This window comes from Falco naumanni, chromosome Z (genome assembly GCF_017639655.2).
Source record: "Falco naumanni isolate bFalNau1 chromosome Z, bFalNau1.pat, whole genome shotgun sequence".
In the NCBI taxonomy this organism is placed as follows: domain Eukaryota; kingdom Metazoa; phylum Chordata; class Aves; order Falconiformes; family Falconidae; genus Falco; species Falco naumanni.
In genome coordinates, this window is record NC_054080.1 from 58,648,240 (window position 1) to 58,663,432 (window position 15,193).

The window sequence follows — 15,193 nt, forward strand, 5'->3', positions numbered from 1 at the left end:
TTTTAATTGTAGAAAATGTTTAAACTATAGGCCAGTATGGCCTTGGCAGGTGCTCTTTATAACAAGATGTATTATGCACCCCTAAACTCTGTCCATTATTTAGGCGTTTCTTAATACTTAGCAGAATTTAAATGCAGCCTCAATGAGACTCTGCCATTTTAGCAGGCTGCATTTTCAGTCATTGTCAGGCATATATTAATGATTCATCTTCCTTTTTAATTAGAAAAATATATTCAGAAGTTCTCCCCTTCACCTTTATTACATTATTTTGAAGTGGACTTATTTGCAAGGCCATTATTTTTAACTCATCCCATATATTGTGTTTTCTTTTTGCCGCACTTCTCAAGGCATCTTGCCTCTGAAAGCTCAAAATCTAACTCAGTCATTAATTTCAGTGTTTAAATTAAAAGAGCAGTTGCTGTACCACAAATCACCACTCCACCAGGCTGGGCTTTCTCTTTGTTTTTTCTTTTTTAAACTTTCTTCCACCATTTAACGAAGGGGGGTTTTCACTACTGTAGTATCTATACTTGTCCAGCATTTTCTCCTCAGTGTTGTGTGCTAGTGAAGCTGTCGTATCAAGCGACTTTGAGAGATTTTTAAGGGAAACTCACAAAACAGTTTTCTTCCCCAAATTGATAAAAATGGTAACATGGAATTCAGGAAGGGCTCAAGTTTACAATAGGCTGGATCGAGAACCTTGGATTTACACAGTCATTTACAGAATGAGGCCAGAGTAGAGAAAATGCCTCACTTGGCTGCTGTTATTAAGGTAAACAGCACACTTGGCTGCAGTTTGAAGAGATTTTTCACAAAGCTCGTCCATGTAATTTTCAAATGACTAAATTAAATACAGATTAGGCTCTCAGCAAAACTCCCCAAAGGTTGTTTACTAAAGTGATTAAAAAGATATCTGTTAATGTTTACCACGTATAGAACATGAATCATTTTACCTAGAGTGCCCTGTGGGCTGCGTTAATTTATGCACCACCCATTTAGGTTAAAAAAGCCAGTAAGATTTTTCACTGCATCTTAATCAAGTAGGTGCAAATCCTGTAGTAATGTGCCATAATGCCAGTTAAATCATGTTCATGGTGTTGTTCATTCAGAGAAAACAAAGAGGCTGTGCTGTGGTACGTGGTGTGTACAATTTGCTTTGACTAAATTTTAAAAGCAAAGGAGAGTTGCAGATGAGGCAGTTTTCCTTGTGCGTTTGATGACAAATGGGGAAATGGCGTGACTCTCAGATACCTTCTAATGAATATTCTGTTTGGAAAAGAATTGCAACCCCAAATCCTTCCCATCCAAAGCCTTCACCGTGCCTAATTTGTATTACAGAGGTAGAAACAGCATAGATTGTGGGGCATTATCATACTGTAACAGGTTGGATGTCTGCTCTCTCTTGCAGAGTTGCAGTCACTTTGTGACTTTTTTTGCCAAGGTAAATGGGTGTATCTGTTGTGTTCTCATCCCTAGTAAAGATCTGTATGTAGACCCATTGCAAATGTAGCTGTGAATATTTTTGGTTATCTTGGTCATAACAACAGCTACATGTTAACCTCCATAAAGGTGTTCCTGTCTCACTTGCTGCCAGGTTCTGAGATGACTGTGAGGATTGCCTGAACTGAATGGCTTGAATTTTGTGTAAAGACTCCCTTTAGCAGGCTGACGTGAAACGAGAGTGTTTCGTTTCTTCAGTATAAAGGAAAAACCTCAAAGGATAACCTTGCTGGCATTAGTGTAAATTGTTCTCAGTAATACAGCCCTTCGGCCCGCAAAAGTGCATCAGACGGTAGGCTGCTAGGCCTCTGGTATCAGGAGATTACCAAAGACTAAGAGGATTTGTGGAGAAACTTGCAAGTGTTTTGTGCGCCATGGTGGGGAAATGGTCCAGGTATGTTACCTGGGAATGTCAGTGTTTTTCACTGACATGCAGAGCAGTGCTGGCAGCAGCTCTATCCAGGTTGGTAGTTGGCTCCCAGATTTGCAGAGCTATGTTTCCTGTCCTAGGGATCAGCTGTGCAGAAGTTTCTTCCTCTTTTCCTCGCTTGCTCAGGCTCAGTTAAGGGTGTTACACGGTGGGGCTCTGCCACAGGGAGGTCTGCAGCACCTGCTGAATTCTGAGGTTGGGTCTTGAAATATCCTGAATGGAGACCAGGAAGAGAAAAAAGAAACATGAAAAAGGCATGCTGGATATAGAGAAGGCAGGAAGAGTGTCCCCTGGCGTGGGATGTTTTCTAGGCTTCTTCATGAAACAAGCCTTTTTACTTGGAGAAACCCTCCCTGTAATTATCACATTTCTTATTGTTTGTTAGACTGATAATCTAAAAACTGCTTAGATGCCATATTTTTTAAATTCAGTGCCAGATGGAGCGAGGATCAGATATTTATGAAAGTGACAGTGAAGCATGCAAGAAGAAACAAAGAATTTCTCCGATGGAGGCTGCTTAAGAGGCCCAAGGGAACTTTCTTACCAGTTTTCTATAAAAGTGCCAAACCTTGCCTACATGAGCCGTGCAGAGGTGTGAACCTTTTGCTGACCTAGGTTACCACTGCTAACAACAAAGCCCTGCACGGATGAACAATCCCCTGAAGATGTCTTGTCAAGACCAGCATGAGCCCCCTGCTCTCCTGTGCAGGTGAACAAACAGGACACCTGGATTCCCTGTGTTCAGCTGACTGAGGGTGCTCAGGTCAAGCTGTAGACCTACTCATGCTCATCTCAAGTGGAGCAAGAAACATGGGAAATTGATGTCACTCCCGGTTAAAGTAAGTAACACCTCACTTGAAATTCAGGTTTTCCTCTTTCCCTACATGCACGGTGTTGTGCTTGCATTGCTGAATGGATGCTGCAACAAACCATAGTAGGTCAGTTACAAACTCACCAAAGCAAGTCCAGTCCAGGTTCAAAGGCAGTCAAGAGAACAAAACCAGCTTTGATAGCACTGGCTGAGCATCTCCTGGTTTCAGGCAGTGGCGGGTAACTGTTCCCATCCTCTGGTGCCTCTTTCCAGCTTTTGATGCTGTTGATTGTGTGCTACTGATGTCCCCTATGTGTAAGGAGCAAGGTTTCAGAATGATGTATTCACTTTGTCTGTGAAAAGGAAAGCATCAGAAGGACTGAAATTGCCTCCCTTCTTGCTGTTTGGATGTTGCTTTCCTTTGCAGAGCCCCACATAACCAGCTGTGGTCTGATTTTATATCTGTGTGCAGCCACCGGGTGAACTGACAAGGCGGCACAGACTTCATAAAATTATCTCCAAGTGCCTGATACTTGAGTAATATCAAAACAGCTTGTATCTCAGTGAAGGCTGGACAGTGTCAATGGTGCAGGTGAAGGAAGAACTTTGAAGATCCAAAGCTAAGATGTGACCTTCTTTGAAGTATGCATCAAATCAGTCATTTACTTTGAGATCTGGCAGTGCTTCTAGATGCCCTATGGACAGAAGAATAGCTGTATCTGTGAGTAAGATTCCCTTACTTCTTCCAGATGGTTTGATGACTCTATCCCACCATGGAAATGATGTCCTGGCCTCAACTAACCTTCATTTGATATCCAAACTACAGCCATGAAAAATGTCTGGCCAGTAAGTCGTGAGACTGCAGGAAATCCTGTTGCTGCCATTGAATGCTATGGAACACGTCTTACACACACACCAGACTACCTTCCAGGTGCTGCCCAGGCTTTCAGGTACATTCCTCTGGATGGCCCTTAACAGGCGTGGTGGGTGTGGAGGGAAGGGCTCCGTGGGGCTGGTGCATGGCTGTCAGCTGGCGGTGCGGGCAGCTTGGCAATCCAGGAAATGTAGCAGTGGGAGGACCAAGCCCTTTGGTGCCACTGGAGCTGATGCCACAGGTGGCGCTGGGAACTGGCTGCATGTTCAACCTTTGCGTCACAGCAGGGTGGTGGGGTCCCAGGGGAGCCTGTGCATCAGTCAGGTCGCTTCCCTCCGTCAGGCTGCCAACCCTCCAGTACCTGTCTTGAGGCTGAATGGTTGTGTGCAGGTTGTGAAAGGTGGCTTACAGCCCTGGGAAACCTCTCTTGGTGTCATGTAAAACGAATGCTGAGCTCTGAAGGGTATTTCACAATACGAAGTAATTATTGGCAAAAGGCAGGGCACATCAGCGTTTTACTGGAAGTCTCAGTGTGCCCTATGGACAGAATTAGAAACAGTTCCATTTCCAATTCTGACTCCAGCTGTTCTCATTTGATTTACAGCATAATTCTTCAAAGAGATCAGGATAGCAGCTTTCAAGGAGAATAAATCAGCATTGCATGAGACCACCAAACAGGGGAAGCAGTTTAATTTATTTGTAAGGGGTTAATCACTTCTGCTTGTCCTGCATGCAGGACCGCGTTGGAGTCTTACGAACTAAAAGCCCTGTGAGATGGCTGGGACTCCAACATCCCCAAATGTTCTGAGCATGACTAGCAGAGCATGGTTTACAGACACCAAACTCAAAATAGTCTTCCTTCTGGGAAACTGAGAGCTCAGAACATGTGGGCAACTGAAATCCCCCAGAATGCAGTCCTTTCGTCTATAATTTCAATTAAATGTAACTCAATTAGTGCTTGCCACTTAATTTCCCAATTGTCTTCTGATAAGCAGAAACATTTCCCTAAATGTTGCTCAGATGTTTCCAGCATATTATTTCTGCAACTTCTGTCAGCGATTCTGGGGTAATTACAGAGATGGGGCTGAATATAACAGAGATCTGAAGGCTGTCATATATTTGGAAAATGCAGACCTGAATCCAGGCTTGAAAGACTGAGACAAAATGCTTCATGTCACCATGGTATTTTTCAAACTCAGATTATGAACTGTCGCGCAAAGAGATATAGACTCAAAAATAAGTGATTGGGGAAGTAAACAACAAAAGAAGTAGTGGAAACCACTTCTTCTGCATAGTGTTCAGGGAGTTACTGATGGAAAAAATCCGTATAGGCATTCTGTGAAATGACTTTATTATAATAATAATTTGTTATTATTCGATTGTGGGTTTTGTTAACTGGGGTTTAGTATATAATTAAATTACTGGGTAGCTCTAGTGCTGAAAGTAAAGCTGAATATGATGGACTGGGTTTAACATAGTGCAAGAATTCACAGCTAGGTAGCACAAAGGTTATCTCCATCCATGGAAAGGCTTTTCATGGACTGAGGATCCACAGTTGGCAGAGCAGTGTAAGATGGCACTGTACGGTCTTGCCAGAGCTGCTAAACTCTTCTGGAGGTGCCAGGTCTTGTCTCCATGTCCATTGCCATGCTGTGATCCCCCTGCCCACCACCCCCAGCACAAAACCAGGATGTTCTGGGCCGTTGCTTGCAGCCTAGGGCTTGTCTCCCGAAGGGCAGAGATGTGAGCATGTGGGGAGCTGGCCCACAAGCCTGGCCCATGGTGGTGAGGATGGTTTCCCCATGCTGCCAGTGTCCCCTTCATGCTAAATTAGGGATTTCTGCTGTATTGCGGAGCAGCTGTGTGCTGCACAGATCACACGAGCAGCTTCTCATGTATTTGGTGCTTTCTGTTATGTTGTGATTTCAGCTACTGTTAAAAGACATTTGACAAGGATATGAAGTAGTGCCTTCTGAAACGCAACATCTCTGTGAAAATTCAAAATTAATTTAAATTTTTACAAAGCAACAAGGGTCAGGTGTGGTTATAATAACTAACAACATGTGTGTTGTTTAATCTTCAAAGCAAATTTTACTTTTAGAGGTCCATAATCTACTCAGTAAATACTGTTCTTCTTACTTCAAAAGGAAGCGATAATTAGATTATCCCCGGACTCAGATTAACATTTAATTTGTACATACCTTCAGAGCAACGTTGCATACAATAGCAAAATAATTCTTTTCAACTCTGTGTGTATGCTGTCAGTGTTTAAAGTTGTAATTTAATACCCAGAGGAAAGATACGGCAGTGTATGAGATGTGAACGCTCAGAGGTTTTCCAAGCCACCGTGCCCGCCATCCACTTGTCACTGGTGCACAGCCATGACCTGAAGCTGCCTGTTCCTGTCTCCTCCCCACCCGCTGTTATACCCAAATCCCTTCTCGAGTCTTTTGTCACAGTTTTTTTGGGGTTCTCCACACAGGGATAATTTGTGGGTTTTCAGAATGGTAACTGGTGGGTGTGATCCTGGCCCTACGCAGCACCCCGCTCCAGCCCCATGAAGGGAGCCTGGCCTGGGGACCCAGGGGTCCTCTGGTGGCCCTTTCCCACAGCCGTCCCTGGGGAAGGGACCTGCTGAGCATGTGCAAGATGGAAAACGGTAGGGACAGCTCAGGCTTCCCAGTTTGAGGCTGGCCTAAGAGGTTTTCTCGAAATAGCCTCCCAGTGCCATGCTGGCTATGGGAGAGGCTCAGCTGCTCCTGGCCTTTGGCCATCAGGACTGCCTTTGCTGGAGGGACAAGGGCTGAGATGAGCTTTTAATTCCTGAGAAGCAGGAGGTCCTGTGCTGGGCTGGCAGGGCAGCCTGACACCATTGTGGTGGAGACATCCAGGCTGGTGCCTCATTAAGTGTAGCTAGAGAGGGTGCTGCCAAAACCCAGGAATGGGGGTCCCTCGCCCACCCAACAACCAAAATAAGCTGCTCTTCCATTAGCTGTAACAGCTGCTGTTATTCCATGGTACTTAGGGTTTAAATAATGAGGATCACACCTTGCCAAAACATGTGCTTGGAGCCTAAGCTGACGAGATAAAAGGACTGGAGAGAGAGGGAATACAGCAAAGAAATACCTTTTTGCTATTGGTATTTTCATAATCGTCTTTATGATAGAAGTTGCAGGCACAGCACTGCAAAATATTCCTATTAATTTTCTGAAGCCCGAGAGTTTCTTTTAAACACAAAAAAGAGGTAATGAGTTTCTTTCTAGGCTTTGAAAAAGAACATGTCTGCTTTAATGTGACTTAGCTTGAACACCATTATACATTTTAATGAGTTAGCACATGAGGAGGGGTCAAGTAGAGCAAGGACTCATTCTGTTCCTGTCAACACTGACACTACATTGCTAATACAGAAGTAATTCTGTGGCCATAATTTGAATAAAATATGTAGTGTAAGATGCCCTATTGAATATTCCAAGTCAGGAATCTGTTGAGCATGGTTGCCATGGGGACTGCATGAAGGTTGGATTAATTAAGTCCTGAGCAGATGCTGTGGAGTATGTAGTGTCATTTGTGCTTTCTGCTTGTAATTAACGTGCATGTGTGTGGGGTGGGAAACAAGGGAGGAGAAAGATACCAACCTTAATTTGTGTGTGACAGCTTTTCAGGTAAAAATAATTATTGGTATATGAAAAGCGATGCCTCTACACATGCTAAAAATTCAGATGAAAAAAGGAAAGAAAAATGAGACTATCAAACAGCATCTAGCTGTGTCGTTGTGTTTCACATTGAAATGCCAGAGTCAAAGACACAAGCTTCCCTCCTTGTTCCTATAAAATTCAGGAATTCAGATGAGCTGGTTCACCTGTGAAATAAATTGAGATTGAAGAGTAGCATTTAATGTTAGCCTAGAAAGCTCAAACATATCATAGCTTTTGGGGGCATTTGTATGCATACACAAATTTATGCATGTGAAGGGAGAGGGGAGGGGATAGCTTATACACATGCACATGCATGTTTAGGTCTCCTTACTGTTTTACTGAAGTCTGTTGGGTATTGCTGAGCTCAAAGGAAGCACTGAAACATCATTTCAACCGCCTTTTCTTTCCCTGTGCTCGATGAGCATTTACTCTATTGCTATAGCAGGGCTTGAGATATTTAAGATGGCATTAAATTCTTTCCTCTTTGCTGAACAGTAAAGGAGTAGCACCCAGTTCTCTCCTGGTGCTTCAACATGTGCCCTGAGCTTCACAGGGAATGTTTTTGGGGCGTAAGGGAGCACACATGGGAGCAGCACCCTCTGAAGAGGGAGGTGGATGTGGTGGTGGGCATCTGCTCTTCCACTGCCACTCCTTCTCCCTCCACCTTTGCATGAGGAGGTGGAAGTCCCAAATTTTCAAAAGCAGGAGGGAGGAAAAAAGTTATAAGCTGTCCCATGGAAAAAACATTACCTGAACTTGGTCTTTTGAGCCTTTAGAAAGGGAATGCAGTACTCCAGAGCAGCCATTCTTGATTTGTGAATGATTGGTTGCACTGGGACTCAGCTGCCTGAAAAAGAAATGCAAAAAATGCTCACAGTTTTCTGGGAGTATTTCATTGGAAAGAAAACAGCTTCTCAGAACTGCACACATTTTCTACAGTGGAAGAAACATCTTCACGGTGTTCCCAAGTGAAATTTTGCAAAAGCCCAACAGCTCCATGTTTTAAGAGGACAAGTGTCCAGCATTTCTTGATTAGAAAATGTCTTCTTACCACTCCTAGCAGTAAGACAAAACTAGGCATTTTTGTCTAAAGAGGTAAAGGGCAAGAGCCAGGGTATTAACTTGCTGAGAGCTCTTAAATAAAATACTTCTGTGGCACAATTCTCATCCTGGATCCTATTTTTAAATTTCTTTGACAGAATTTCATACCTGTCTGTTGCTCATATGACGATCAGGTATTTGAAATGCTTATTTTTTTCAATAGAATTAGAATTTTTTGTAGTGTAGGACTCTGAACTGTCTGTGTGACTGAGTGAAAAGCGATGGATTTTTTTTCCACATTGTCAGGACTAACAGCCTGTCTAATGAATGCTGAAGCATGTCTCTTCCAGGTGCTCAATCCTCTCTTTCTCTCTCCAATTTGCCTGTTAAATCTGCTGCATTTTCCGCTCGTTTCTTAATATTCAAGGATTATCTGAGATGCTCTTTTGGGAAATGTGGCTTCCTTAGGGTTATGGAAATAATTAGAAAAGATTACAGCCTGCTTTTTGAATAAGTCTAGATTTATTTCTGTTTTTCGTGTTGCTAATGAGAGGCGCAATTGCTTGTTCTTTGATTTAGAAAACCTTTTCACAGAGAGAAAATGACAATCTAGTACACAAAGTGAAAAAATAAATCTCGAGAAAAAGTTGAAAATAACAGAAATGGCTGAATGGTTTTGTTCAAATGAATATTCTTAAATTAAACATAGATAACCTTTAAATAGAAAGGATTGAAATAGACTGGAGGTATTGATTAAGCTACCATGTCACTAGGAGAAGTCAGAAATTAAATGAACCATCTAGCAGGAGTGTCCCCACATTCGTGATCAAACTCAAGTGAATTCAGTTCAAGTAAATTTACCCTTGTCTCTGCCCCAGTCCTGAACCTTTAAGCAAATGAAACCTGTACTAATGTAGACTTGTCTCTTTGGACACGTAGAACAGTTTCAACCAGAGCATACTTTCCTAATACACTACTCCAGACTTCCCTTATATAAATATAAATTTCTGAACACATATATTTAGTTACCAGCTACTTGATTTCAATGGCAGTTTAGACGTTTTCTCAGTTTTAGGTAGATGCCCAAGTATCATTTTGCCCCTGGCCTTTGCTCCTTGGCTTTGGGGTTTTATTGGCTGATCCTAAAGTTATTTCCTATCTTTCTCTGTCAAGAACTATTTTTCCCTTTCATTAGTAAGACACAGTGAAATGTTGCTATGTTTTTATAATATTTACATGAAAGCCCTCCTACAATTCCTTATTGGATCATCTTCAAATACCGTTCTCCCTTCCTGGCCTTTAATTTAATCTTTATTTTCCCTGAGGTCCTTAATTGCCTCTCTTCCTTAATGAAATGGTAACTGAATGATAGCTCTTGAAATGATCTTTTGTATCTGAAGGTTCTCGGAATATGCCTACACCAGCCAACACCATGAAGAGCCTTCAGCTAGGTATTAATTGACTAGCTGGGACACTAGACAAAATGTAGCTGTGACAACATCAGACCCCACAAGTGCTAAACTTCCTTGGCAAGGAGAGTGAGCTGAAGTGAGTGCCATACAGCTGTGTCCAAAGTGTTAGTAGTATCCAAACTAACTTGTTGAAATAGAGCTTGAACGTTGTTAAGGCATTTTACATCTTCCACGTCAAAAAAGCCCAGGGCTTTCTCAGGAGTAGTTTGATGGTAAAACTGTCGAATAGGGCATGAATAGGCATTCATGTTCTGTATTTATACCTTAATTTCTTTCCCTAGCACTTACTACTGAATTTATGACTTAACTTCTTTAGCAAGGCTTTTGATATGGCTTCTGTCACTCCTGAAATGAAATTGGGCAGGGTATTTGCCAATAAAGATAAATTCAAAGTTTTGCATCTGTGCTGGAGCAATGCTAGACAGCAGCAGAGGCTGGAATTTGGGCGATCCAGACTCAAAGGATCTGGAGACTTAGAAAAAGAGTGGTGGGCTCCAGTGGACCAATTGAGTCAGCAGCTTGCGGTGGGGAAGGCAGAGCTGCAAAAGCATAGCCAGCCAGTCAAGGGAAGCAATTATTTCACTCCGTTGGGTACCATGAGGTTGTTTCAAGGATACAGTCCAGCTCGGGGACTCAGTACAGGACAATTACTGGAAACTTGAGTTTGGGTGTCCAGAGGGAGAAGGAGACAGGCAATACAAGGAGAGTCTAAGGCAACCACTATGTCTTAATCTGTGGAAGAGAGAGCTGAGCTGGGACCTCACTGCTTCCTTCACCTGCCTAATGGGAGATTTAGTGGAGATACAGCCAGACTTTTTTCAGAGTTGCCCAGTGAAAGAACAGGAGGCAGCAGATATGAATAGCAGCAAGGGGAATTCCTACTGCATTTAAAGGTAAAACTCATCATCATGGCAGGTGACACATGCTAGGACAGGTTGTGCAGAGAGGCTGTGGCATGTCCATCCTTGGATATTTTCAAAATTTATCTAGCCAAGACCCTGAACAACCTGACTTAACCTGGAGTTAGCCCTGCTTTGAGAAGGAGGCTGGCTAGATAAGCTACTTCTAGAGATCCCCTTCAACTCAAATTACTCTCTGATTTTGTGACAATTACTACTAAATCTGTCCTGTTCTATCCCATCTACCAGCATATACAAACTTTATTGTCTGCATTGCTCCACTACAGCCTTGGTGTTTCATTTGGGTTTTACCACCTCCTTCATTCTGATTCTGACTTAGAAGGCATGTAACAGATAATTACTGCTGTGGACAGACAAGTTTCTACTAATTTCAAATTTCACACTCTGCAATTACTTGGAATTATTTTTTATCAATACAATTCTAAATTCTACATTTCTATCAACACAATTCTCTCTGTAGGGGACAGTATGTAATTGTGTTACCTTAAGTACAACACCAAAATGGAGTTTTGTTTCTCTGGATTATTTGTTTTGTTTCATCTTCAGTTTAGCTGATCTTCTGCAGGTGGTAGGTTCAGGATCTTAAAATATTCTTCTTGGGCTGAAGAGCACAAGCCTTGGCTTCACATGCTGTCTAGAAGTAAAACCTAAGGCAACCAAGGATCTGAAACATGATGAACGTCAGACCACATTGTTTCAGCTGTTTATCAAAGCTACAGAGTAAAATCTTAGCTAACACAGAATTTGCCACTGAAACCTTGTGATATTAACAGGTACTTTTGCACACAACCTATGATAGGTGCTCAAAGAAATATGTGTCTTTTTAATAATTTTAATCCTACTAATTGTTTTTAAAACACAGAGGACTGAATTTCAAGTTAACTTGCACTGATGCATAGTTTGAGGTTATGTGGGGTTTTCTTTAAGCTTTTTAAGAAACCATTTGAAATAAAGGGGAAGACTTGCATTGGCTTTAATGGGCTCAGGACAAATGCCCTTGTGAGCATTTGGGAAAGGTGCCAGCCAGACATGCAGGTGTTCCTTTATTTAGCAGGGACAGAAGGGCTAACGGTGCAAAAGCCATTGCCAGACCACACAGCATGTCATCCATGGGGGTGACAAAGAGGGTAGGGGTGTTTGGTCCTTCTTCTGCTGACCACTCTGGGGCTGCTTTGGGACTGCTGCCCACAGCCATGGCTCAGGGGGAGGCAAGCATCTGCCTCCCAAGAGTGACACGGAGATCCGCAGCTCCCATCTGGATCTGGCAGAAGGGGATGGAACCATATCATTTAATGACCAGCTGGGCAGCGTGCAAGGCATTCCTTTCTCAAGGAGGATAAAATGTTTGGCCACTGCTGCTAGGGCTGGTACAGAAAGCCTGAGAGCTGGATCCAGCACCACACAGCGAAAGGAATGCCAGTTCCTGCATGCTGAGTGTTAAGACAGTTTCTGGGGAGAAATTTTTCAGACTGCTCCTGCCACAGTGTGCACCTTCTAGACTGGGAGTTAGCACATGGGCATTGAGGAATGTTGCTAAGGGTCAGAACATGCCAGCAAAGACTCCAGCATTTGAGTGCTGCAGTGTTCTTAGCTGATGGTTTAACGTTAGGCTGTAGGAATGGATGCAGCTGGTAAGTAAATAATGGCAGAGAGGAGATAATAAGTTTTCTGACAGACTGAGAACAATCAGTAAAATTTCTTGGAAAATCAAATCACCTCTGATACACCTTACTATGAAGAGCAGGATGTCAGTGTTGCAGTGATCTGAGATGACGTATTATTTGATATTTTCAATATGTTGTTTCTCATTAATCATGAAAGTTGGTATTTTTTTCCAGCCTTGCTAAGGAAAGAGTAAAGGCTAAGGGGGACATGTCTGGCGTCTGTCACATCTGAGGATGATGTACCCATTTCTTCAGTTTCTTAAATGTCACTGTTTCTTTCAATATTCTAGTATAAGGATCTGAGTGACTTTCCCTGTCAACAGCCAGGAAAAATGATTTAGAAAACAAAAACAAATTACAAACATTAAAGATTCATGGGAATCTGGCTAATGTAGCTGCACACGTCTGCCCCAACAAACCCAAGTGGTCTAAAGATATGAGAAAGGGAGAAAGGTACAAAACTGGTATAGTGACGGGCTGGCATTCAACTGTCTGTGTGCTAGGTGGGGAATGAAAGACCTCATGGTTTCAGTCTTTCTGTGGCTGCCCAAGGGCAGGAATGGAGGTGTCTGCCTCATTTCTGACTCATCCTGGCCATTCCTCATGTGTCCCTTCTCCCACCACCAGCGCTTGCTACCTGTGGGAAACAGGGGATGTGATCAGTACTCCTCAGCTTTCAGGGTTACCTCAGTGTCTTGCTGCAGAGCCAAACTGGGTGCAATCATAGAAGTAAGGGAAGTTCATTTCCATTTTATGAATGGGAGTTGAAGAAGCACTGATTTACCAAACCAAACATGGACAAAGTTTTCAGCAGACCCATGACCGATGTCAGAGGTCTGATCATGTTCATCCTGTGGCAGTGCAGCCAGCACTTCCCAAGCACAGATCCACTGGGAGGCCACGGGTGCTGCATGCTAGAGAAGCAAGGGCCTGGGAAAGCTGTAATGGACTCCTGAGGCCAGCAGAAGGCTAACAGCTAGGTGCTGTTCTGTATGGATTTCCCAAGACTCTCCTCTCTGCCTGATCACAGCCTAGCTCTTTGGCTGCCAGACTGCAGCAGTTTTTAAGGAAGCACAGAGATAAGGTACGCTCTGGGAAACAATGAAATCAAAGTCCAGACTGAGGAAGTGCAGCTGTGTCCTCTCACAAAAACAGGTGCGTTTTACTTGTATAGAGGGAATACATGCAAACAACAACAAAAAAATAATCAGAAGAAAAATGGTCTTGCAGCCAGCATCAAGCCTCCTGTACTTCCAGCAGCTGCAATGGTTTTAACCTGCTATTTGCAGCAGAGAACTGACACTTCTGGCTCTTGTTCACCACTCTACTAATTCAGATCAGTATTGCACTGGGTCAGCTGGACCTGCTGGCAGAGAGAGGGCATGAAAATTCAGATGCATTGCTCTATCTGTCAATGTCTGAACACATCTGTATTTGCTTATCTGACCATATTTCACTGAACAGCTGTGGGACGAATCTTGATTATGCTGGTATAAGTCCGTGACTATATCCTTGACCTCAATGAGTTCATGCCCATCTACATCTCTTGAGTTGAGAGTGAGGTTTTTGTCCCACTAATCTGCCACTTCTCCTGGCACCATTTGTGGAATACATGAAATAGTAGAGTAGTATTTCTGCCATGTTGCTTTCCCTCCATAGGATATTGCCTGGGGAATTTATCTCAGACTGTGGAAAAAAAATTAACAGTAATTGTTTCTGTTTCAGCAGTTCTTAGTTTTGTTGCCTTTGAACTGTGTCTGGAAACAAATACCTTTCTTCTTTATTTTCCTCCTGGGACTGTCAGTAGATCTGCTTTCAGGTGGTTTAATGAGAAACAAGCCTCTGTCGACAATGTTTAAGGAACATGATTAATTGCTTGAGTTGAGGGCTGCAGCATGCCTCCATCTAGTACCTAGAAAAGCAGAAGTCAGGGGCAGGGCTGTGCCCTTTCAGCTGTGGGGCTGTTCCTGGGTGCACAAGCAGCACAGACATCCCCCCCTACGCCACCCCAAGGTCTAAGCTGTAACACTGCCAACAGGCGACTACTGCCCTGCTCGGGTCCCATTCCCACAAACTACTTTTGCAGATTTGCTGCCTGGATGTTTCTTTGCCTTGCAGACTTGGAGCTGTGACTGCATACTGAGTGTTCAGAGGAGGGTGCACCAGATGCTTTGCAGCAGCCTCTCCTCAAGGAAGTGAAAAGCAGCTTACAAATCCTGTCTGCACAGAGAGGAGAAAGAGGCTTTGGCTCTTCCAGCTCAGCTGAAAGGCAGGAAGGGAGGCTCACATCAAGGGCTGTAGGTCTGCACGGGTTCAGGGATGAGCTGAGTAAGCTTGCAGTCCTTGATCACAAGGATGTGAGGCTGTGTTTCTGCTCAGGGCTGAGAACCTCTGGCTGTGGGATCATTTCTGTCTGATAAGGCAGGGCTTGGCATGGCCCTACGAACAAGTAACACAGCAGCAAAGAAGCCCAGCACCAGTTTGCCCGGCTCACCAGGATAACTTAAGAGACTAAAAAGTCCTGGAAAATGCTAACTCTAATTTGATGATCATAGGGCCTTCAGGGCATCTCTTCTCTTGCTTTGTTGATGTGTGACTTTCTTGATATCCTTGAGGTGGAGCAGATCCTGTGAGAACCTTAGGAAGGGTCCTTGATGATTCAGAGGCCTCTTTCCTCCAGGAATCAACTCTCCTCAGTCCATAACAAAGATTTGCCTCACACCAGGAGCTGAGTCCAAAGTGCTGGCATGTACTGGCAGGGCTTGAATATTTTCTGACCCACCTCC